Below are 13,132 nucleotides of genomic sequence, written 5' to 3'. Positions count from 1 at the left end.
GGCATCTTAATAGTTGCATAACGTCTCCCAAGAGACAGCCCACTGCTTGCATCAGGACTGGGGGCCCTTGTGATCAGTACTGAGGCAGGATGCTGTGATGTTCTTAGAAAGCTATGTACAGCACCAGTGGTCACTGCTACTCAGTTTTCTTGGGGGGGGGGCGGCTCCCCCAGCCAGCAAGACACCCTTCCACCACCCTCCAGCACTCGCCCATCAGGCCCACCGCCAGCCCTGCACTTACCCCATCCAGGTCACGGCTTTGGCAGCTTCCCCCCCGCGCGAAACAGGGAGACATTAGCGAATATTAATTTGCTAATGTCACACAACTGGGTGGGCTCCGGGCACAATGCTCTTTTAAAATTTCAGCTTGGTCCAGGTAATCGACAAGTACCCTGCAATGGACTTCAGTAAAAAGAGGGATTTAATCATGCAGCTATTTGAATTTTTGCGCAGTATAAGGTCAGCAGTTGGCTCCTTTTTTGTTTGTTTTTTTTTGGATGTGCTCTTCATTTCACCCTCTTGTAAATATTTTGCATTTAAAGTCATGAACCTGCCTCCCCTTTGCAGCGTCTGCTCAGCCGCTCGGTGTTGACACTGACCTTCGATTTGCTCTGCCTGAACACTACAAATAAACATGCGTTTGAAGTACAGAGCGGTGCCCTTTTCTGCGGATCACATTAATTGGAGGGGAAATAAAAAAAAAAAGAATTAAATAATTTGCCGCAAGCATTATTAAACATACACAGACGAGAGCATGAGTAATACTAATTACCATAGAAACATAGCGGCGTGTTCAAAGGCACAATGAGCGCTCCCCTCAAAGGCGCATTGTCTCTTGGTATTTCACGCTGTTTACCGCTCTGCAAATTCTCAACCCGCTACACAATACTCGCATTTAAATTCCGCAATCCGGGAGTATTATTTAACCTACGGGAGCTGTTAGTCAGAGTTATTATCAGAAGTAATTGTAAATGAGGTGTTTTGATATACTGATTGAACGTTATGTGTTTATTATAAAAGGAATACAATTAATTCCTCTTCTTACTGTGGATTTGAATCAGTGCATAAATATAAGATAGAGGTAATGTACACTCCAAATGTATCCATTAGTGACGGCATAAACAACGTGGATTTGATTAAGGAGATCATTGAAGCATTGAATTCCCAGAACACACGGAGAAGTCCAGTGGGAAGGGCAGTGACTACCGACTTCTGCTTACAATGGAATACAGCATGGTTACTACAGCAGGCCAGCTTCTTGGTGGACGTCACCACTGCCGTAATGTTCTTCAGTCCAATGGGGGACATGAGGTGGGATAGGGACAAGGAGTCTATAGTTCCCTCTCAATCTTTTTATGAAAGAACCACCTATAAATAATTGTGTAGGAGAACCCTTGCAATAACCAATCCATTGGTGGTCAGTGAGGAGAATTTCCCTTACACTGATAGGGTCAGTGAGAACAATACCCCTTACACTGGTGGTTAGTGAGTTAGTGAGAAGAATACCCCTTACATTGGTGGTCAGTGAGAAGAATACCCCTTACATTGGTGGTCAGTGAGAAGAATACCCCTTACATTGGTGGTCAGTGAGAAGAATACCCCTTACATTGGTGGTCAGTGAGAAGAATACCCCTTACATTGGTGGTCAGTGAGAAGAATACCCCTTACATTGGTGGTCAGTGAGAAGAATACCCCTTACATTGGTGGTCAGTGAGAAGAATACTCCTTACATTGGTGGTCAGTGAGAAGAATACCCCTTACATTGGTGGTCAGTGAGAAGAATACCCCTTACATTGGTGGTCAGTGGGAAGAATGTGCACATCAGTTGATGGAGAAAAACTACTTATTTACAAAATTTTATAACAGAAAACTTATTTTTTCTAAATTGTTGGTCTTTTTAAAGTGATTAAATACCACCAAAAGAAATCTCTATTGGTCTCAAAACAATGATACAAATGTCATATGGCTACAGTGTAGTATGACCGCGCAATTGTCATTCAAAGTGTGACAGCGATGAAAATTGGCCTGGGCAAGAATTGTGCCCGGTATTGAAGTGGTTAATTTATTAAAGACATGGTCTTGTGCTTTACAACACAATCGGTTATACCCGTTTCAGACCCTTTCTTACCTTTGGTGGTACTTTTTGTGTTATTTTTTTGCCTTTGATTCTCAACAGTCACAGGCAATGGCAAATTGAAGCTTTCATTTTGACAGGTGGGACTTGTTCTGTATGAGATCTCTTGTTTTTCCCATGTAAACTGACAGTGTCTACACACTGTCAACAGGAATTAAAAAATTAACTTTAATAAAAACTACATTTATAAAACAATAAACAGGTAGTTGTGTGGTTTTGTATACTTTTTAAAAGAAAACTTTTATAAAAACGTCAAATTATAAAAACTTATCCTGTTTTGTATACTGTTTTTGGATGAAATCTTAATACAAACTACAATTATATAAACCATCTTAATGCATTATATCGATATTATACATATACAATCTTTATATTGTCAATAAACATCAAATAGATGACAAGAAAAAAAATTATCAGAGTACTATGGGTTATCTAAAGAGGCAGACAGCACAGCAGGCAAAGCCTGAATTTGGGAAGATTTGTGTGACTGAATTCTCAGAGGAGAACCACACAATGGAGGAGGAGAAACAGCTGTAAATGTAGGCCTGCTAAAAGGGTATGTTTCAATGTACTACATATCAGGCCTCTGTTGTATAAGTCCTTCCCTCAGAGGTTGGACACCAAGCAAAAAGAAGGAGGTCATTACTCTTCACTTTATGGGCCATTCCACTTTGAACAGGAGCTGAAAGCTCAGGAGGAGCTGGTAGTACCAAGAGGAGTATGAAAGTAAAAGGAGGATACTAACGTAAAAAAATAAAGAACGAAGGCCTACCGAAACTGCCATGAAAATCATAATAGATGGGGATGATCTGTGACTCTCAATAAAGTTCTCGGGAAGTGCAAACTGCAAGAAAAAAAGATGGGAGGCCAAAACCAAGAGGTGCAAGCCAAGAAATAGGCTGACTAACCAAGGAAATAAATGCTCAATTTTCTGGAGGCTGCACATCCAACAAGACCATAGGTAGTGATGGTAAGAGCAGCCTTAGCTCAGACTCTATCCAGGCCATGTCCCCTCTATTGCATTGTGCCCATCTCACTGGCTTTAGTCTTGGAGGACCTCCATGACTAAGCCCCGTAGGCAGTGCGAAACAAGTCGGGAATGCCCTGTATTGGGTCTGGGCTAAGACTACTCTTACTATCACTACCGATGGGTCTTGTAGTATGTGCGGCACCTGGAATGTCCCTTCTCCTTGTTTGCATACATGGACCTAAGATGAGCCCCTTCCTAGCCTGCACTCCCCAGTGGCTGTTTACCAGACTTGGAGCAACAGGATATAAATTCAAAAAAGTGCAGCGCTAAATATGAACCAAAATGAATGTGCAAAACAAGCATATAAAAGTAAATACAATGTGCAAATGAGCAAATAAACCAATATATAATCAAATGCGTGAAGGAGGTATTACTACCATAAGTAATTGATAAAGTTCATAGTGCCAAAAAATAAATTCGAAACATTATTAAAATCACTGCTCCCGAAAAAACGTCCGTTTCTAAAACTTTTTTTTGCATTGATACATGTCCCCTGGGGCAGGACCCGGGTCCCCAAACACTTTTTATGACAATAACTTGCATATAAGCCTTTAAAATTAGCACTTTTGATTATTCATGTTCGAGTCCCATAGACTTTAACGGTGTTCGCGTGTTTGAACAAATTTTTTGCCTGTTCGCATGTTCTGGATGAGAACCGAACCGGGGGGTGTTCGGCTCATCCCTACTTGTAATATGAACATTTTAGACTGCATACAGAACACTGCAATGTAAATCACCTGATTGGTAATCATTAAGCTATTAAAATCTTTTCAAGAATTTGTTAACCACTTGCAGACCGCCGCACGAACATATACGTCGACACAATGGCACGGACAGGCAAATGGGCGTACAGGTACGTCCCTTTAAATTTGCCGCCGTGTGGTCGCACGCGAGCTCCGTGATCATGCCCGCGGGACCCGCAAACTCGATGTCTGCCTGTGTCCCGTGATCGTGTCACGGAGCTGAAGAACGGGGAGATGTCAGTGTAACCACAATATCTCCCCGTTCTTCCTAGTGACATGTCACTGTTCGTCTGCTCCATCTCATCAGGAGCAGCAATCAGTGACGTGTCACTCATAGCCACGCCCCCTAATAGTTAGAACACATCCCTAGGACACACTTGACCCCTTCCTAGCCCCCTAGTGGTAAACCCCTTCACTGCCAGTCACATTTACACAGTAACCAGTGCATTTTTATAGCACTGATCGCTGTATAAATGTGAATGGTCCCAAAATAGCGCCAAAAGTGTCCGATGTGTCCGCCATAATGTCGCAGTCATGCTAAAAATCGCTGATTGCTGCCATTACTAGTAAAAAAAAAAAATTAGTAATAAGAATGCTAATAAACTATCCCCTAGTTTGTAGACGCTATAACTTTTGTGCAAACCAATCAATAAACGCTTATTGCGATTTTTTTTACCAAAAATATGTAGAAGAATACATATCAGCCTAAACTGAGGAAAAAATTTGATCTGCCTCCTGGTTAGCTGTTGGGCACAGTGGTTGTTCTTTGCCATTTCTCTTGCTTAAAGCAAGCCTAGCTACAATATCTATAATAATGGACATATGAAATAGTAAACATAAAAATGTAAAAACCTACATCAAGGTTAATGTTGCAATGATTTCTACTGGAGAGCAGATATCTCTATCTGCTCTCTGTTACACTCTGCAGAATTATGGCCCATTCATTAAATGCATGCCACAGTGTAGAGCCTGTGGTATCCTATGAAGTTCTATATACTTAGCATAACAAAGAGAACTCTGATTTGATTAGGGTGAGTCACATGACTAGGCTCTCGCGCAAGTTTTTTTTTTTTTTTTTATGTTTACACCCATTCACTGTAATAGCACTCAAATTCCCAATTCCACCGCTGTGCTTTATAAATGTAATTTTTATTAAAATAGCGCTATTGCCACAGTAAGGACATACTGATGCTTTGTAAATGCCTCCCTTAGAATACATGTTCAATGAATACATATTATTATTTCCCCTATAAAAGGATGGTAAGTTTGTAGAAACTAAGTAACTGATTTCTCTTCTCTGATTGGCAGGTTAAAAACGGTGACTTCTACCAGTTTGCACCCGACTGGTTTTCAATGGGGGTTGTCATATACAAGATGGCTATGAGCACTGTGCCGTTCTGTAACCAGACCACGCAGGTATACAGGAAGGCTGTGAATTACGAAGATCCTGTTTACCCCGCGGACATGGACCCACACCTGAAGGTCTTCATAGACGGAGTAAGTACAAGACATTTTCTAATTTTGAAGAGGCACAGGGAAGGTTTCTAGGCGTACTACTGCTCTTTTAGGGGTATAATGTAGGGGTGTAAAAGGGGAGTTTTGGGACTTTAAATGAGGCACGGGTTAGCGCCTCCATCCCTATTCAGGTACATGTCAAAGGAAAGGAAATTGGGACTTTAAATGAAGCAGTTGGAATGCGGAGGTATAGGTTAAAGATTTTTAATCATAGCGTGGTATAGGCAGAAGGTTATTTCATATTCCATATTTCATATATGTACATGAATGGGATCTGCACAAAATATAGCATATTGAATAAAATACATATCAGTAAACACATATCATGGGTAGTGGAATAACGCACATAACATAATAGCATGGCCTACAGGTGCCAAGGGTGGCATGCCCGATAACTGCATCCGTGATCACATGATAAAAGGGATAAAACGTGATTAATCATATAAATGTGGCATCAGAGGTGGCCTATAGCTTGACGCGTTTATGCCTATACTACGTTATGATTAAAAATCTTTTACCTATACCTCCACATTCCAACTGCTTCATTTACTGTAGGGGTGTTGCCAATTCTTGTTGTCAGCTGGATTGTTGGGTAGTTTGGCTTCTTCATTACATGGTGAAGATCCAATGGGAATACTTCATCCTGGGGCTGAGGGCTCAGAAGATGATGCCACATGGGGTCAATCACTGATGTGCACATTGTATGAGGTTATTAAAGCAGAACTCCCCCCCCATGTATTATTGTTTTGAATATAGTGGGGAGGATTAGATCACCTGCCGTCATTTTAATCTTGTCTGTGTCCCTGTTGTGGACATTTTGTTTCATATCCTGTCCTGGGGACACGGAAATCTCACCAAGGGGGGACACAGAAAGCAACCACAACCTAACAGAGAGGTTTTAACCCTTTCCAACTCCATTCATCAAACTGATTTTATCACCCTGTGCTGATAAATTATGTTAATGAGAAGAAAAAAGATCTTTAAAAATATCCAATCTCATCCCTTTTCTTGCGGCTGTAATTCTACTGTTAGTATCACCGCCAATCTAAAGAGCTCAGGCAGTTAGAAGCGATCTAATGGCGGCACATCATAATGTGTACTCATTTGTTGTGCTGGAATATAATATGAATTCCATCCATGTCAGTAGACATGCAGCACCTGTACTTGGCTATATATATGTTTTCACATACTATGATCCTCCAATGGGTGAAAGGACCGCCCAGGAGGAGACGCAGTGTAATCAAAGTTTTTTTTTTTTTCTTTTCTAAAAAGTGCAAAATTAACTCAAAATAACTTAATTTCTCTTTTATAGCTGTTATGCAAATGTCCGGACAAGAGGCTTGGAGTCGGCAGAGACATAAGACGGCATTCATTCATGAGGCTTATCGATTGGAAGTCGCTGGAACAAGGGAAAGGACGGCCCCCTTTCTCAGTATGCCAGGTAGGTACACAAATCTTTATAGGATGAGGATTCAAAAAGAAGATTGTTACACACTGTAAGGAGCATTGCTGTGTCCTTACAGCTAATGTAGGGGGGTACAGACATATTCCATTCTCTACAGGAGAAGTAAATAAGATTGAAACTTTCTATGCATCAGACACAATGGGGATGATTTACTAAAACTGGTGAGTGAAAAATCTGATGCAGCTGTGTATGGTAGCCAATCAGCTTCTAACTTTCCGCTTGTTCAATAAAGCTTTGACAAAAAAATGTCAGCTGATTGGTTAGCATGCAGAGCTGTACCAGGTTTTGCACTCTCCAGTTTTAGTAAATAAACCCCATTGGTGCACAGCTGGGAGTAATAGTTGAAGTGAGAAGGTGCAATGGTTCATAATACAACGTCTGGGGTGTCTAGGATATTTGGCTTCGACCATCATGATGTGGTGGAAGGCATGGGACCAGACATGTAGTTTGCTTTTAGATTTGTATCCTATCTGCTCCTCCACTGCATGGAAAAAGGAAGAAGGTTCTAGGTTGTATTAAAGAAGTTAGTCAATGTTGGTCACCTCCCTGACTAAGCCCTTCTCAGCTTTGCCGGGCGGCCTGCTCTAGGAAGAGTCCTGGTGGTTCCAAACTTCTTCCATTTACGGATGATGGAGGCCACTATGCTCACTGGGAAATTTTTCTGTACCCTTCCCCAGATCTGTGCCTCTATACAATCCTGTCTCGGAGGTCTACAGACAATTCCTTGGACTTCATGGCTTGGTTTGTGCTCTGACATGCACTGTTAACTGTGGGACCTTCTATAGACAGGTGTGTGCCTTTCCAAATCATGTCCAATCAACTGAATTTACCACAGGTGGACTCCAATCAAGTTGTATAAACATCTCCAGAAGGGTCAGTGGGAACAGGATGCATCTGAGCTCAATTGTAAGTGTCAAGGCAAAGGCTGTGAATACTTATGTACATGTGATTTTTTTTTGTTTTTTATTTTTAATACATTTGCAAAGATTTCAAACAAACTTCTTTCATGTTCTCATTATGGGGTATTGTTTGTAGAATTTTGAGGAAAATAATGAATGTAATCCATTTTGGAATAAAGCTGTAACATAACAAAATGTGGAAAAAGTGAAGCACTGTGAATACTTTGCGGATGCCCTGTATTTTACAAAGTTTCTTACCTGGAGGCCCTGCCAGTAGCAGCAGCACTTCCTGTTGCAGGATGACAACCCTAAGACACAATTTACATCAGTGTTGTCACCCTGCCATGGAAGCTGCTTCAGTTGGCTGTTGGGTTGTATACATGATAGACAGCCCAATGGACAAATGGCAGAGTGCACACAGCAGGCTGACAACACTGCTGCCAATAGCAAAGCAGTGACTTTGCATTGTAAGTCCCCATCAGGAAGTGATGTTACTGGCAGGATCTCCAGGTAAGAAACTCGACAAATATTCACACAAAAGGATTTGCTTAAAGTGGCCTAATCCCATCAATTTAACAGATTCCCAACAGTAACATTTAAAGCGTGTCAATAATGGTAACTGACACAGTTGCTTGTGCTCTCAACTGAACTGTTAAGCCATCCAATGGCTGGTGCCATAACTGATCACATGTGCAGCATCATGGCAGCTGCAGATCAAAGAGAGGCTAAGATGGCAGCTCCCCTGGCTCTAGAGAAGGGTTTAGTACCACTTTAAGAAAACTGCTGTTACTGGCAGGATCTCCAGGTAAGAAAATCGACAAAAAGATTCACACAAAAGGATTTGCGCAATCTGTTGCCGCCCGGCCTATGGCAGAATGACGCCGGTGCCGGCTATTTTTTGCTCCGGGTGGACATGATATGACGTGGGGCTGTGCTGCGGTGCGATCTGTCACCGACTGTCTCTACCAGACACAGCTGATGACTGATCACTGTACCGGCCCGCTGTCAGTACCATGTGACCGCTGTAACCAATCACAGTAGGTCACATGACAGTTGATGGATGGCTTCCTTTCAAGGCATACATTGTGTACAATTGTGTTGTTATTGTGCTGTGATTGGTCACAGTGATCACATGGTACAGACTGGGCCAATCGCAGCTAATCACAACAAAATAAACGAAATGAATCCATTTCATTCAGTAAAATGGTTGCTTATAGTAACGAAATTCATTGCTATATGCAAACATAATATGTAAAAGAATAAAAAAAATAATAATAATGATCACTTCCCCAGAGTAGTACAATGTTAATATGGTACATTATTTTGCTCTGGTCAAAGTGTGTTAAAAAAAAATTATAATACAATTTATTTTTTTTGTCCTCTTACTAAATACCTCAGACTGTCTACTTTCCAAAAAGGGGTCATTTGGGGGATATTTGGACTGTCCTGGCATTTTAATCGCTTGCTGACCATACACTGTGTATATACAGCGGCAAGGCAGTTCTGCTGTGCAGGATCACATACCTAATACGTGATCCTGTACTTCCGGGTGTGGGGTGAGTGGGCACCGCCGCTGCCAGCTCGCTCCGGCTGTGATGATTCTGTACACGGGCAGAACGGCGGTCTGTCAGTACAGAAGACATGGATCCTGTGTCTCTGCTAAGCAGGGGCGCCGATCCATGCCTTCCTCTACTACAAGCACCTCCCCCACAGTAGTAAAACTCTGGTCAGGGACACATTTAACACTTTGATAACCCCTGATGTTTAACCCCTTCTAAGCCAGTGTCATTAGTACAGTGACAGTGCATATTTTTAAGCACTGATCACTGTATTAGTCTCACTAGTCCCCAAAAAGTGTCAATTAGATGTCCCGAATGTCCGCAACAATATCGCAGATCGCCGCCATTACTAGTAAAAATAAATTATTAAATAAAAATATCCCATAGTTCGTAGAAGCTATAACTTTTGCGCAAACCAATCAATATACGCTTATTGGGATTTTTTTTTTACCAAAAATATGTAACAGAATACATATTGGCCTAAATTGATGAAGAAATTAGATATTTAAAATAATTTTACTAGATATGTTTTATAAATGAAAATAAAAATATTGTTTTTCAAATTTTATGTCTTTTTTCATAATTTTTTTTTTTTACCAAAAATATATAGCAGAATACATATTGGCCTAAATTAATGAAGCAATTTGTTACTGTAAAATTTATTTTTGGCATATGATTTATAGCAGAAAGTAAAAAAATATTGTTTTGTATATTGTGTATTGTGACGTGTATATTATGTAAATAATAAATTGTGATATTTTTATGTTTATAGTCCAAAAAATAAAAACCACAGATGTGATCAAATATCACCAAAAGAAAGCTCTATTTGTGGGGGAAAAAAAAGACATCAATTTTATTTGGGTACAGCGGCGTACGACCAATTGTCAGTTAAAGTAACACAGTGCCGTATCGCAAAAATGGCCTGGTCATTAGGGGGGTTAAATCTGGTTAAAAGTGGTTAAGGGCCTCAAAAAATAAAATAGGCTATTAGTACTGATCAATTTTCAAATATATAGAGTATATACCATAGATTGCAGATGCTATAACTAAGAAACCAATTAATGTACTTTTTTTTATTTACCAAAGACATGTAGCAGAATACATTTTGGCCCCAATTAATTTGAATTAATTAAATTGTTTTGATTATCAATTAATATACTTATTGGGATTATTTTATTACCAAAAATATGTAGCAGAATACATATTGACCTAAATTGATGAAGACATTAGATTGTTAAAATTATTTTATTGGATATGTTTTCTAACTGAAAATAAAAAATATTCCTTTTTTAAAAATTTTCGGTGTTTCATTATTTTATTTTTTTTACCAAAAAGATTGTAGATGCTATAACAAAAAAAAAACAATTAATATAAACTTTTTTTTGTTTTTTACCAAAGACATGTACCAGTATACATTTTGGCCTAAATTTATGTAGAAATTAGATTTTTTAAATTATTTTATTGGATATGTTTTATAACTGAAAATAAAAAAATTTCCTTTTTTTAAAATTTTCGGTGTTTTTATTAATATTTTTTTTTTTTTTTACCAAAAAGATTCTAGACGCTATAACAAAGAAACCAATTAATATAAACTTTTTTTTTTTTACCAAAGACATGTACCAGAATACATTTTGGCCTAAATTTACGTAGAAGTTAGATTTTTTAAAATTATTTTATTGGATATGTTTTATAACATAACATTGTTTTTTTTTTTCATTTTTGGTCTTTTTTCATTTATTTTATTTTTTTTTTTCTAACAAAAAGATTGTAAACGCTATAAGAAAACAATTCATATACACTTTTTTTTTAGCGAGGACATGTAGCAGAATACATTTTGGTCTAAATTTATGAAGATTTTTTTTTTTAATATTATACTAGATATGTTTTATAACTGAAAAAAAAATTTTTTGGTCTTTTTTACATTTATTTGAATCTTCTGTTTTTTTATTTATATAATAAAAAATCCCAGTGGATATCAAATACCACCAAAAGAAAGCTCTATTTGTGGGGGAAAAAACTGTAAATTTCATTTGTACACAGTGTTGCATAATGATGCAATTGCCAATTGAAGTAGCACAGTGCTAAATAGCAAAAATGTTCTGGTCATGAAAGGGTTAAAACCTCCTGGAGCTGACATGGTAAAAAAAATAAATAAATAAAAGGATCCTTATCCTGATGTGTTATCTTTGTGAAATCTGTCAATATGAGGACGGCACATTTCATGGATGGGGTCGTGTTTCTTGTAATTTGCCACACATCTGAATTTGACATTTATCAATGGGAAGTAAAACAGGAATGAACTGGTTTATTCCAGAAATTGAAATCTCAACAGTCATCTCATCCTCCCCTCCCCTCCCCCACAGAATAGAGAAAATTTGAAATTTGACAGTTGAAATCCACAAATGTACTGGCTGAGGTCATGGGACCCAGCAGCCTCACATCTCTGACATGAGAATATACAGCCTGACCTGTTTACAATTTAGGGGAGACTTAGGGGAGGAGTCATGTAACTAGCACTGTGATGTGATTGGGCAGTGCAGCTATAAATAGAATCCTGGCTTGTTGCCAACTTAGGGGAGTTGCCATGGTGACCAGCCCTGTGATGTGATTGGCCAGTTTGAATCTCACCTATGATGTCATCGGCAGTTAGTGAGCTATAAACTGATCAGTCACCTGTGAGGAGCTCAGAAGAGTCTGACTTCTCTTGGAGTGAAGATCTGTTGTTCTGAGCTCTCTGAGATTTCTTCTTCCTTGACAGTTTCTGATTTTCTCTGTGTTTTTAACCAGTGAAATGAGAAAACTGATGATGGAAAATATGATTCCAAAAATAAGACCTGAGCCATTTAATGGCTTTATGAAAAAAAATAGGGATGCAGTCCACACAATATCATCTGTAGTGACTCCCCCAAGCTGTGACACTAAAAACACCATGAATGTTGCAGCTATTAGAAACATCATGAAAAATGCGGCACCAGCAAGAAAGCCCATGAAGAATGCAGCAGCAGAAGTCCCACCTCTTGTCACTCCCCCGAGCTGTGACACTAGAAAGAGCAGGGGAAATGTTGCAGCTATTAGAAAGATCTTGAAAAATGCCGCACCAGCTAGAAAGCCTCTGAGAAATGCAGCAGCAGAAGTCCCACCTCTTGTCACACCCCCGAGCTGTGACACTAAAAACACCATGAATGTTGCAGCTATTAGAAACATCATGAAAAATGCCGCACCAGCTAGAAAGCCTCTCAGAAATGCAGCAGCAGAAGTCCCACCTCTTGTCACACCCCCGAGCTGTGACACTAAAAAGAGCAGGGAAAATGTTGCAGCTATTAGAAAGATCTTGAAAAATGCCACACCAGCTAGAAAGCCTATGAGAAATGCAGCAGCAGAAGTTCTACCTCTTGTCACACCCCCGAGCTGTGACACTAGAAAGAGCATAGAACCTGTCACTGCAGGATCTCTACGCTGTGACAGCCAGTCAACCTTCATATTACACCGTGTGCTCGGAGAAGGAGGATACGGACAGGTAAGTTCAAATTTTCTCACCTATAACTAGATTAGTAGCTCCACCCACAAAACAAATCCCTCCCCAGTAACTAGCCAATGTGTACCAGCCACCCAAAACTGATTCAGCTACTGGTAGATTAATTATGTCACTCTGCCTTATGGAGGGGAGGAGCCGGGAATACAAAATTAGGAAAGCTCTCTAGAGCTGCACGATTCTGGCCAAAATGAGAATCACGATTTTTTTGCTTAGAATAAAAAGATCACGATTCTCTGACGATTCTCGCGATAT

The sequence above is a fragment of the Aquarana catesbeiana genome, linkage group LG11 (assembly GCF_042186555.1).
Source record: "Aquarana catesbeiana isolate 2022-GZ linkage group LG11, ASM4218655v1, whole genome shotgun sequence".
Taxonomy (NCBI): Eukaryota; Metazoa; Chordata; class Amphibia; order Anura; family Ranidae; genus Aquarana; species Aquarana catesbeiana.
Note: the sequence above shows the minus strand (reverse complement) of the source record.